Source organism: Oryctolagus cuniculus, chromosome 2, assembly GCF_051225735.1.
Source record: "Oryctolagus cuniculus isolate XC-2025 breed Fujian yellow rabbit chromosome 2, ASM5122573v1, whole genome shotgun sequence".
NCBI lineage: Eukaryota > Metazoa > Chordata > Mammalia > Lagomorpha > Leporidae > Oryctolagus > Oryctolagus cuniculus.
In genome coordinates, this window is record NC_142868.1 from 166,620,776 (window position 1) to 166,632,953 (window position 12,178).

Sequence of the window (12,178 nt, forward strand, 5' to 3'; positions counted from 1 at the left end):
TTGACAGGCAGAGTGGACAGTGAGAGAGAGAGAGACAGAGAGAAAGGTCTTCCTTTGCCGTTGGTTCACCCTCCAATGGCCGCCGTGGCCAGCGCAATGCAGCCGGAGCACCGCGCTGATCTGATGGCAGGAGCCAGGTACTTATCCTGGTCTCCCATGGGGTGCAGGGCCCAAGTACTTGGGCCATCCTCCACTGCACTCCCTGACCACAGCAGAGAGCTGGCCTGGAAGAGGGGCAACCAGGACAGAATCCGGCGCCCCAACCAGGACTAGAACCTGGTGTGCTGGCACCGCAAGGCGGAGGATTAGCCTAGTGGGCCGCGGCCAGTAACTTTTCCTTTTAGCAAACACATAAATACTATGTATTTATGGACTACCATATGGTGTTTCCACACACATACATCTATGTGTGTGTGCATATAGATATCCCTGAGGGATGGTGCCACATCTTCTACTGGGAAATGACTTTACCTGCTCCTCTGAGATGCCAGGAAAGCCCTTCACAATGCTCACTGCAGCCTTCCCCGATTTGTGGAGCTAAAACTACTTCATGGGAGCTTTTTCAAATGCAAAATTTTTAGCTTCAAGTTGATCTGAAAACTAAGACTCTAAGGTTGCATGTACCAATGCCATCTCACAAGTCCAAGTGATCAATTTCAGTTTCCAATTGATCACACTGATAGGTCTAAGAGTCTAAGGGATCACACAAACAAGACTAGTGTCTGCTAATACTAACTGATAGAATCAAAAAGGGAGAGAACGATCCAACATGGGAAGCGGGATACACAGCAGACTCATAGAATGGCAGATGTCCTAAACAGCACTCTGGCCTCAGAATCAACCCTTAAGGCATTCAGATCTGGCTGAAGAGCCCATGAGAGTATTTTAAGCATGGAAAGCCAAGACACTCTGGCAAAACAAACAAACAAACAAACAAAACCCAATGAAAGATCTCTGCGAGTGAGATCCCAGTAGAAAGAACGGGCCAACAAAGAAGGAGGTACCTTTCTCTGAAGGGAGGAGAGAACTTCCACTTTGACCTTGTCTAAATAAGATCGAAGTCAGCAAACTCAAAAGGCTTCCATAGCCTTGGAAACTCATGACTAGAGCCTAGGGAGATTATTGACGCTATAAACAAGAGTGTCAAATTGTTAAGTCAACAACAGGAGTCACTGTGTACACACTCTTTATGTGGGATCTCTGTCCTTAATGTGAGTTCAATGTGAATTAATGCTATAACTAGTACTCAAACTGTATTTTACACTTTGTGTTTCTGTGTGAAGCTGATGAAATCTTTACTTAATATATACTAAATCGATCTTCTGTATATAAAGGTAATTGAAATTGAATCTTGATGTGAATGGAATGGGAGAGGGAGCGGGAGATGGGAGGGGTGCGGGTGGGAGAGAAGTTATGGGGGGGGGGAAAGCCATTGTAATCCATTAGCTGTACTTTGGAAATTTATATTTACTAAATAAATGTAAAAAAAAAAGAAAACTAAAAACTTTACACTCAGTCTCCTGTGTACAGAAAGTAATGCATAGAAGATTTGAGAGGTCCTCGTAGGCCTTGTATATCTTGCTATAGTATAGAAGATACAGACTTTTAGAGTTTGTCTAACTGCAAAGTTCTACAGATAGAAAGTGTTGGGACTAGGATTTGAAACTAAAAAATATGCTTTCAAGGTATATGATCTTTATTACACTAGACATCCTTCATGGTACATTTCTTTTCTTTCTTTTTGTATTTGAAAGATTTAATATTTAAATGGTGAATCACAAAACACCTTGAATATTCTTTTTTTGCTTTTTAGTTTCTTTTTTTATTTATATAAGGTGAAGGAGTTTCATATATACAGATTTAGGAGTGGAGTGATACTTCCCACCTTATGCTCCCCCCACCCATACTACTACCCTTCCTCCTCCTTACTTTCTTATTATGTATTTTAATTTTTTTTACAATGACATACTTTAAGTTTATTTTATAATCATAATATTAACCTCCACTAAGAAAAGAATTGGACAAGTAGTAAGAAGAAGAAGAAGAAGAAGAAGAAGAAGAAGAAGAAACAGTATTCCTCAATAGTAGAGAGAAGGGCTGCAATCAATTCCCAGAATGCTAATTTGACTTTTTTTGTACTCTATTAATTACCACAGATTAGGAAAAACATATGACATTTGTCTTTCTGGGACTGGTTTATTTCACTAATTATAATGTTTTCTAATTGTATCAATTTTGTTGCAAAAGACAGGATTTAGTTTATTTTTATGGTAGAGTAGTACTCAATAGTGTATGTATACCACATTTTCTTTATCCAGTGATTGGTTGATGGGCTTCTGGGTTGATTCCATATCATAGCTATTGTGAACTGAGTTGCAATAAACATGGGAGCACAGATTGGGAAGTAGAAATCTGTGTATAGTCTTCAGCTGTGACTACTTTTTCCCCATATCACCTTTCATTACTTTAACTAAAATATCTGAGAGGAGCTCCTTGGGAACCTTACAGTTTGGAGGTCACAGTTCAGACTTGGGTAAACTCAGTTTGGCTTCTGATGGAGGTTGGTCATGGTGGATGAGGAGGAATGGTCACCTGGTGAGCCAGCAGCAAGAGAGACACAGCAGATAGAAGTTGAACTCCAGTAATCAACCCTCTTGCAAGAACTGCCCTCCAAGAGACACTTCTGATGATCTAAGACTGTTCTTCAGATCCATTTCTCAGACACTGCAGTTAGATCCAGTCACCACCCACAATCTACTAACCATTAACATTAAGACATCATTTTAAATATCTGCGAGTTTTGAGAAGTTGAGGACTACTGAACTCATACCTTGTATGTCTGTTTATAACTTTAAACCACTTTTATCAACCTTTAAAAGACTCACCTATTGATTTTATATATAAAGTAAACATATAAATTTGGTTCTATAAAGCATCTCTAAGATTTCTTATATTAATAATAGTTATGATTTTTAATGGTTGAAAAAAGCAATTTCCATTGTTTGAATTTCTTTAGATATTTAACCTATGTTATTTTATTTAAATAATAATAAGCCTATGTGAAGTAATTATTAAAATTCAATTTACAGATCATTATGCTTAGTGAAATCAGCTAGATGCAAAAAGACAAATATCATCTGTTTTCTCTCATTTTTGGTAGGTAATATATGTACAAACAACAAAAAAAGTGAAATTCACATTTTGAGATTTGATTATTGTTTATAGCCCTCATCTATACTTTTGTGGAGCAGTGGTCTTTCAACTTTCTACTTGTTGAACACTTTGTTTAGTTGAGAATTAAGCCTGAGATTATAAGGCAAATTGAAAGTATGTTATTGCAAAAATTAAAAGAATAAAAAGAAAGGAAGGAAGGAGGAGGAGAAGGACTTTTGTTATTTCTTTAAATTTTATTTATGAGATACATGAAATATGTTCTCTTTATATAAATAAACAGTTTACAGATGAATAAACTAAGAGTTAAGCATGGCTGTCAGGAACCAAAGGGATCACATAAACAAGAATAGTGTCTGCAAATACTAGCTGATAGAATAAAAAAGGGAGAGAACGATCCAACATGGGAAGTGAGATACACAACAGACCCATAGAATGGCAGATGTCCTAACAGCGCTCTGCCTCAGAGGCATGCGAATCCAGCTGAAAAGCCCATGAGAGTATTTCAGGCATGGAAAGCCAAGACACTCTGGGGGAAAAAAAAAAGCAAAAAACAAAACAAAAAAACACCTAAATGAAAGATCTCCGCGAGTGAGATCCCAGTGGAAAGAACAGGTCATCAAAGAAGGAGGTACCTCTCTCTGAAGGGAGGAGAGAACTTCCACTTTGACCTTGGCCTTGTCTAAATATGATCACAGTCAGTGAACTCAGGGAGCATCCATAGCCTTGGCAGCTCATGACAAGAGCCTAGGGTGATTACTGATGCCATAAACAAGAGGGTCAATTTGTTAAGTCAACAACAGGAGTCACTGTGCACTTACTCCTCATGTAGGATCTTTGTCCTTAGTGTGCTTGCTGTACATTGAGATTTAATGCTATAACTAGTACTCAAACAGTATTTTTCACTTTATGTTTCTGTGTGGGAGCAAACTGTTGAAATCTTTACTTAATGCATGCTAAACTGATCTTCTGTATATAAAGAGAATCGAAAATGAATCTTGATGTGAATGGAAGGGGAGAGAGAGCGGGAAAAGGGAGGGTTGCGGGTGGGAGGGATGTTATGGGGGGGAAGCCATTGTAATCCATAAGCTGTACTTTGGAAATTTATATTCATTAAATAAAAGTTAAAAAAAAGCATGGCTGTCCAGTTTGTACACGTTTATGAATTCCAAAGTTCATGCTTTTCTTCTGATACAGTGGATCTTGTCAGATCCTATATGTACTCTTGCAAGGCTTAGGGTCAGAAGAAAGGAAAACCCCAGCATGTTATTCGATCTTTGAAATTAAAAAAAAGTATATTCTGTTGAAAGTGATATTTAAATATTAATTTCTGTACAATTGAAAACAATGTATATATGCATTCATGTTAAGAATACTATAGAGGCTGGCGCCGTGGCTCACTTAGTTAATCCTCCAGCTGTGGCGCCAGCATCCCCTTTGGACGCTGGTTCAAGTCCCTGTTCTCCTCTTCCAGTCCAGCTCTCTGCTGTGGTTTGGGAGGGCAGTGGAGGATGGCCCAAGTCCTTGGGCTTCTGCACCCGTGTGGGAGACCAGGGAGAAGCATCTGGCTCCTGGCTTCAGATCGATGCAGTGCCAGCCGTAGTGGCCATTGAGGAGTGAACCAATGGAAGAAAGACCTTTCTCTTTGTCTCCCTTTCACTATCTGTAACACTACCTGTCAAAAAAAAAATACTATAGAAGGACCTATCATTATTTTCCATTCATTAAATTATTGGTCTATATTATAGTGCCATAAAATAGTTTATTAACAATTTGCCACACTTGGTGTACATCATTTTATTTCAAGTAACCAACTAGATATAGAGAATATGGTATGTACACAGTAGCATAATAGAATTATTCATAAAATGTGGCAGTTTATTGGGACAAATAATTATTTTACAGTCCTTGTCTGAAATACTCCCTTCTTTTCCTATATTCTACTGCCTTTGCCCAAAAGTAATTGTTTCCTATTATTTTTCTAATTTACTTTCCCTGGTGGACAAGACCTTCCACAAACCATGAGAAAGGCAAATGTATTGCTGTCAGAAAAAAAAAATGTAATTTCATTCAATGTCAGAAAAGTGTCTTAGCTAAGAGTCTTTAGAAAACAGGGCCGGCGCCGCGGCTCACTAGGCTAATCCAGGCAGCACGGTGCGCCGGCCACAGCACGCTGGCCACGGCGGCCATTGGAGAGTGAACCAACGGCAAAGGAAGACCTTTCTCTCTCTCTCTCTCTCTCACTGTCCACTCTGCCTGTCAAAAAAAAAAAAAAAAAAAGATGAAGGAGTGGACAGAGCATTTAAATTATTTACTGGCTTCCTCTGTCTCCTGTTTCTGATTGGTCAAATATGTGTTACCCCTGCAACCAAGAGAAAAGTGAAGTTCCATGTGCTGACTGTTGCACTTTATCCATGTTTCAGTGGTAGGGAGAGACCAGAGGACTGTGCTATACATTTTATCAGACAAATGATAAAAATGAGCCTACATACAATCAGTTGCAGTAATACTGAGTGATCAAAGTGGAGCAAATGTTCAAGTATCCAGGAGGAAAATGTTGCCTATAGAATCCAGGAGAGCACCTAAGATATGTTTATTGTAGTGCACATTCTATGACACTCATGTATATCTGTGCCTTTGATTGTGCTTGTATATCATATTTAACTCTCATGCTCAAATATAAGACCTCAGTTTTTATGAGAATAAGATGTTTTTCCTCCCTTCCCTAGAGGCAAGACATAAATCTAATCAGTTCTTTATAACTAGCCCTGACTGGCTACAGTGTGGCAACGATCTCTCAGGCTGTTCCAGTCTACCCTACTGATGCATCTGTGAGTTAAGCCCAAACCCTTCTTTCCCCTGTGGATTACTCATGGTGAATTCTCTCATGAGGCATGAAGTGTAGGCTTGAACAAACATTGGTATGATAAAAGGGAATGACCTGAGAGATGGAACCATCAGTTTGTATATCTTACTTACCCCAGGATTAAATAGATCGCCAGGTCCTTACTTGTCCACATTTCTTTCTTTTTCTCTGTGTCTCTCATATGCTCCCTACGCTCAGGAGCAGTGTGTTCTTTATTGCTTTACATTTGGATTTAGCTATGTTAGTGGTCTTGGCAAGTGTAATAGAAGCAGAAATGACAATGCACCAGTGTGAGCTGAAGCTTTAAGAGGCATTGTGTTTTTTCGCTTCTCCCCCCATCCCTTGAACTTATTTTGTTATTAGAGGAGCAGGTCATGGTAACTACTATTCTCTGAATAAGTGACATTTCAAGCAGAACTAAATCCAACTTGCAGCCTGGGGTTAATTCAGCAGACTCAAAAGTCCATGGTGAAGAACAAATGTTTGTTTTATTAAATTACTGAGCTTTTCTTGTTGCTTGTTATACAGTATTATTGCAGCAGAAACTTCTCCAATGGATTGCTGCTGCCCTTGTTTGTACTAAAACTTGATGGATTTGCTCATATGTCTCTTGATAGGTAGCTGAGAATTCATAGTTACTTACTGTCCCCATTTAGACATAGTCTTTCCTAGGGTTCAAACACACTAGGACTTATATATTTCTAATGAAGAATAATTCTTTGCTGTGGGGGAGATGCCAGAAATCTGAAATAATGTGCTGAATTTCACTAGCTCCATTCTCCTAGATGCTCCATCCAGCATCCCTAGCCATCTCCCTCTAGTCTATTATATAATGTTGATCAAGTCTTAATGATATTTGAGGGTTTTAGAATACTCAGAATTTCTAATTGCCTACACTATGTGTTAATTATTTAATATAACTAGGTATAATGATATAGATTATTGGCAATAATTTGCTTGTCTGTAAAAACTCTAGAATAATGAAAAGAAGAGAAATTGTGTTAGTAGCCAAATAGTGAGTTGAATTTAAAATGCCCAAATAAGTTAATAGAGGTTTTAGTTCAGAAGAAAAATATGCTTTTTATGTTTGTTTTACTTATTTTCTGATTTTAATTTAAAAACTATAATTGACAAATTTACAGATTTATGCTATACAATGTAATGTTTAATATAAGTTTACATTGTGAAATGGCAAAATGAAGCTACTTAATATGAATTATCAGCCATACTTATCTTTTTTGTGATAAGAACATTTATATTCTCTTAGCAATTTTGAGTATGCAATGTATTGTTATTAACTTTAGGTACTTTGATGTACAATATAATTCTTGAATTTATTCTTCCCTTTTATTTTATTCTCACTATTTATTTTATTCTCACTTTTAAAATAAAGTTTAGTAATACATGAGCAATGACTAGAGCAAGAAAAATATTGAAAGCATAGAATAATTACAAAGAACAAAAAGTCAATGCAACTAATATGTAGTGGTTTCTTGCATGAATTATTAGAGACCTGAGCCTTTTAAAATATGGATTATTTGAGTAACGTGCCATTGATTGTTAGCTTATGTATTTCTTTGTAAGCATTGTAGATTTCAGAGCAAGGTGTTTTGGCTACAAAGGAATATATATGATCTTTTCCTTCTAATAACTTGATAGAAGGGCAGAGCATACTATTTGCATATTTTCACATTAAGAAAAAATTTCTCTAGTTTCTAAAATTTAAGTGGCTTTCCTTGGACATTACCATAAATGAATTTACTTAAGACTTTGCCTTCGGATACAGAAATTTAGAAACAGCAATGTAGTAAATAAGAATAACAACAGAAATTTATATTCTGCATATTCTTATCCTATCGTGAACCTGATAAAGGGATTACAGGGCAAAATATGTTTAGGAATTCAAAGAAAAGGAAGAATCTCCAAAAAGAAACAGGGAGTTGAACACTGGTGTACTTAGAGCAGAACACTGGAGGAAGATTTGTATGCTCGAGAAGTGAATAAGAACACTCAGCGCACATTTTCTATGAATTTCTAAAGCTGAGCAAGGCTGCAATGAAAGTGTACACTCCCTGGGATCCATACTCAGGAAGTTTTCACTCCTTGCAATGTAGACTTTCCTACCATAGGGCTCCTCATGTACTGAAAAGAATGGAGATGGTGGGAGGATGTGGAATATACCCTGTAAGGATCAGCCCTGGGTAGGAGGGAGAAGATATCCTAGGATTCTACCTTCTTTATGGAGGAAGTGAAAACAGACAAAGCAAAAAGAAAAAAAAAAAAAAAGCTTTCCAGCAAAGGCCAGACACTTCTAATGTGTCCCTCAGTTTTTGAATAAAAAGAATAATTTTGGTGAAAAAAGTCATCTAGATCTGTGGAGAGGCAGAGAAATCCAATGGCCCAAGCCATTAGAAATCTGTACCAATAAAAGAGGGGCAAACTTCCACAACACCAGCCATATAAACCACAAAAGACACAATATAGCTAACATGCTAATGAAATAATAGATTACTCAGAAAGCAAAATCCTGGAATTCAGGGACAAGGCTTCCCAGAATCCATGACTGAATCAGGACAATTCAAATAGTCCCTCTTCACAACCAACAGGCATGCAAAGCAAATTTCCTGGGTGCAAGATCTGGGATAGGAGGAAGAGCAGACAGGGAGAGAGAGGAAGTACAAGGGGAGAGAGAGAGAGAGAGAGAGAGAGAGAGAGAGAGAGAGAGAGAGAGAGAAAGGGAGATAGTTGAGGAACTGACTAGAACTGAGCCTGAGGGTAGGATAGAAACATCCAAAAATACTTTCTGACAGTGTAATGTTTGTAGATAATACAAGGCAAAACTGGAGGAGTTTGAAGATTGTGGTTTATTAAGTAGAGTAGCAGAAAGAAAAAACCTCAAACACAGATCAACTGTTGAATAGATTATTCAAACCCTCACAATAAAGATGTGGAAGAAGAAAAAAAATGACCATTTCTATTCACTCACCACTCTCTATATATTAAATTTCATGGATAAGAGAAAATATGATATTTTTCTTTCTGAGTATAGTTTATTTCACTTAGCAAAATTTTTCCAGTTCTTCCCATTTTGTTTCAAATGTCAGGATTTCATTCTTATTTATAGCTGAGTAATATTCCATCATGTATATATACCACATTTTCTTTATTCAATCATTTATTGGTGGACATCTGAATTGATTCCATATATTTGCTATTTTGAATTGAGCTGCTATAAACATGGGAGCTAAGGTATGTCTTTCATAGTCTGATTTCTGGATATATTCCTAGGAGTGGGATATCTGGATCGTAAGGTAGATATATTTTTAGTTTTGCAAAGAATCTCCACAATGTTTTCCATAATGGTTGTACAATTTAGCATTCCTAAAAGTGTAGGGTAAGTTTTTCTGCACCTCACCAGAATTAGTTATTTGTTTTGATTTTTTGATAATACCCATTCTAACTGGAGTGAGGTGATAACCTCACTGTGATTTTGATTTGCATTTCCCTGATAGCTGGTGATCCTGAGTATTTTTTCATATGTCTGTTAGCCATTTGTAATTCATCTTTTGAATAATTCTTGGTCATATCCTTTGTCCATTTTGACTGCACTGGTTTTTTTTTGTTTGTAGAGTTTCTTGTGTTCCTTATATGTCCTGGTTATTAATCCTTTATTGGATGTCTAATGTTCAAATAATTTTCCCTTTCTATCAGTTGCCTCTTCACCTTGTTAATTGCTTCCTGTGCTGTGCAGAAGCATCTAAGGTTGATGCAATTTCATTTGTCTATTTTTGCTTTTTTGGCCTGTGCTTCTGGGGTGTTATCCAAGAAGTCTTTCTGTAGGCTAATGTCTTACAGTGTTTCTCTCACTATTTCCTGTACTAATTCGATGGTTTGAGTTCTTAAGTTTAGATCCTTGATACATTGTGAGTTAATTTTTGTATATGGTGAAAGGTAGGGGGGTCATGATTCAAGCCTCAACTATGGAAATCCAGTTTTCTCAACACCATTTGTTAAAGAGAATGTTGTTTCTCTGGGGAATTACTTTAGCTAGTTTGTCAAAGATTGTTTGGTTATGGATGTGTAGATGTGTGGATTAACTTCTTGGATTTCTATTCTATTCCATTATTGTCCCAACATCAGGATGTTTTGATTATAACAGCTCATTATTTATTTATTTGAAAGCCAGAGATACAGAGAAAGAGAGGAGAGAAAGATAGAAGGGGGTCATTCATCTGCTGGTTCACTCCCTAAAGGATGGCAATGGCTGGGGCTGGGTGAGAAAGAAACCAAGAGCCAGGAGCTCTTCTGATTCTCCCATTTGGGTGCCAGGTCCCAATCCCCTGGACCAGCCCCTGCTGCTTTCACAGGTGCATCAGTAGGGAGGAGGATCAGAAGTGGAGCAGGCAGGACCTGAAGTGGTGCCCACATGGGATGTGAATGCTGCAGGAGGAGGCTGAACTTCTACGCACAGCACTGGCCCCTGTATAATACTTTTAAATCTGGTATGTGATGCCTATGGCTTTGTTTTTTACTGTTGAAGATTGCTTTTGCTATTCGGGGTCTTTTGTGTTCCTATATGAATTTTATGATTGATGTTTTCTAGTTCTGTGAGGAATGTCCTTGGTATTTTGATAGGGATCACTTTGAATTTAAGTAGCTTTGAACAGTATGATCATTTTGATGGCATTAATTCTTCCAATCTATGAACATGAGAGATTTTTAATTTGTTGTATCTTCCTCTACTTCTTCCATTAATGTTTTATAATTTTCATTTTAGAAATCATCCTCATCCTTGGTTAAATTTATCCCAATGCATTAAATTTTTTATAGCTTATAAGTTCTTTCTCAGTCAGAAGATTCTTGGTTTATAAGAATGGTATTGACTTTTGCGTGTTGATTTTATGTCCTGCAACTTTGCCAAATTCTCTTATGAGTTCTAACAGGCACCTGGTATTGTTTTTTGATTTCCCAATTTAAAGCACCATCTGCAAACAGGGATAATTTAACTTTCTCCTTTCCCATTTTTATCCCTTTTTTATCCCATTTTTATCCCTTTTATTTCTGTTTCTTATCTAATGGCTCTAGCTAAAATTTTCAGAACTTTATTGAATAATAGGGTGAGAGTGGCCATCCTTGCCTGGTTCCAATTCTTAGTAGAAATGTTTCTAGCTTTTCTCTATTCAATATGATTCTGACTGTAGGTTTGTAATACCTAGCTTTGATTGCATTTTGTTAATGTGATGTATCTCCTTTATTGATTTGTATATGTGGAAACACTTGGATCTTTGGGATAAATCTCATTTGGTCAAGGTAAATGATCTTTTTGACATGTTGTTGGGTTTGACTTGCTGGTATTTGTTTAGGATTTTCACATCTATATTCATCAAGGATATTGTTCTATAGTTCTTTTTTTTGTTGTTTCTGTCTAGTTTTGGAATTAAGATAATACTGGCCATTTAGAATGCGTTTGGAAGGGTTCTCTTCCCTTTTACTGTTTTGAATACAGTAAGAAGAATTGGTTTAGTTATTCCTTAAAAGGGAATTAAAAGCTTCAGCAGTGAAGCCATCTGGTCCTGGGGTTTTTGTTGTTGTGCTTTTTATTACTGATTCTATCTCATTCTTGGTTATTGGTCTGTTCAGGTTTTTGATGTCTTCATGCTTCAATTTTAGTATATTATATGTGTCCAGGAAACTAATTCTTCTAAATTTCCGATTTATATATATCTATTTGTATTAATTCCAAGGATTCCTTATATTTATTAAACTACACCAAATAGGTCAATTTAAAAAATTTCTCTCTATACACATTTATTTACTACTGAAAATTAAAACACCACATCAACCTTTCCTTTTATTGTAATTCGAACATTTTTTAAAACAAGAATAGCTAATTATCTGCCATAATTTTTATGCAATAGCCAAAATATCCAATGTTTATTTACATTTCTCTCCCACAAGCTACTTTGCACATCTTGGTTCTAGATTTCATCTTATTGACTCTAGCCTTCCATAACACATGGAAATACTTTAAACTTATTGATGCTTCTTCTCTGGATCAAATAAAAAAGAACTAAAGTATATTCAAAGCCATTAAAATGCATTCAAACTATAGAATCAATTTAAATTACTATTGTTAAACTA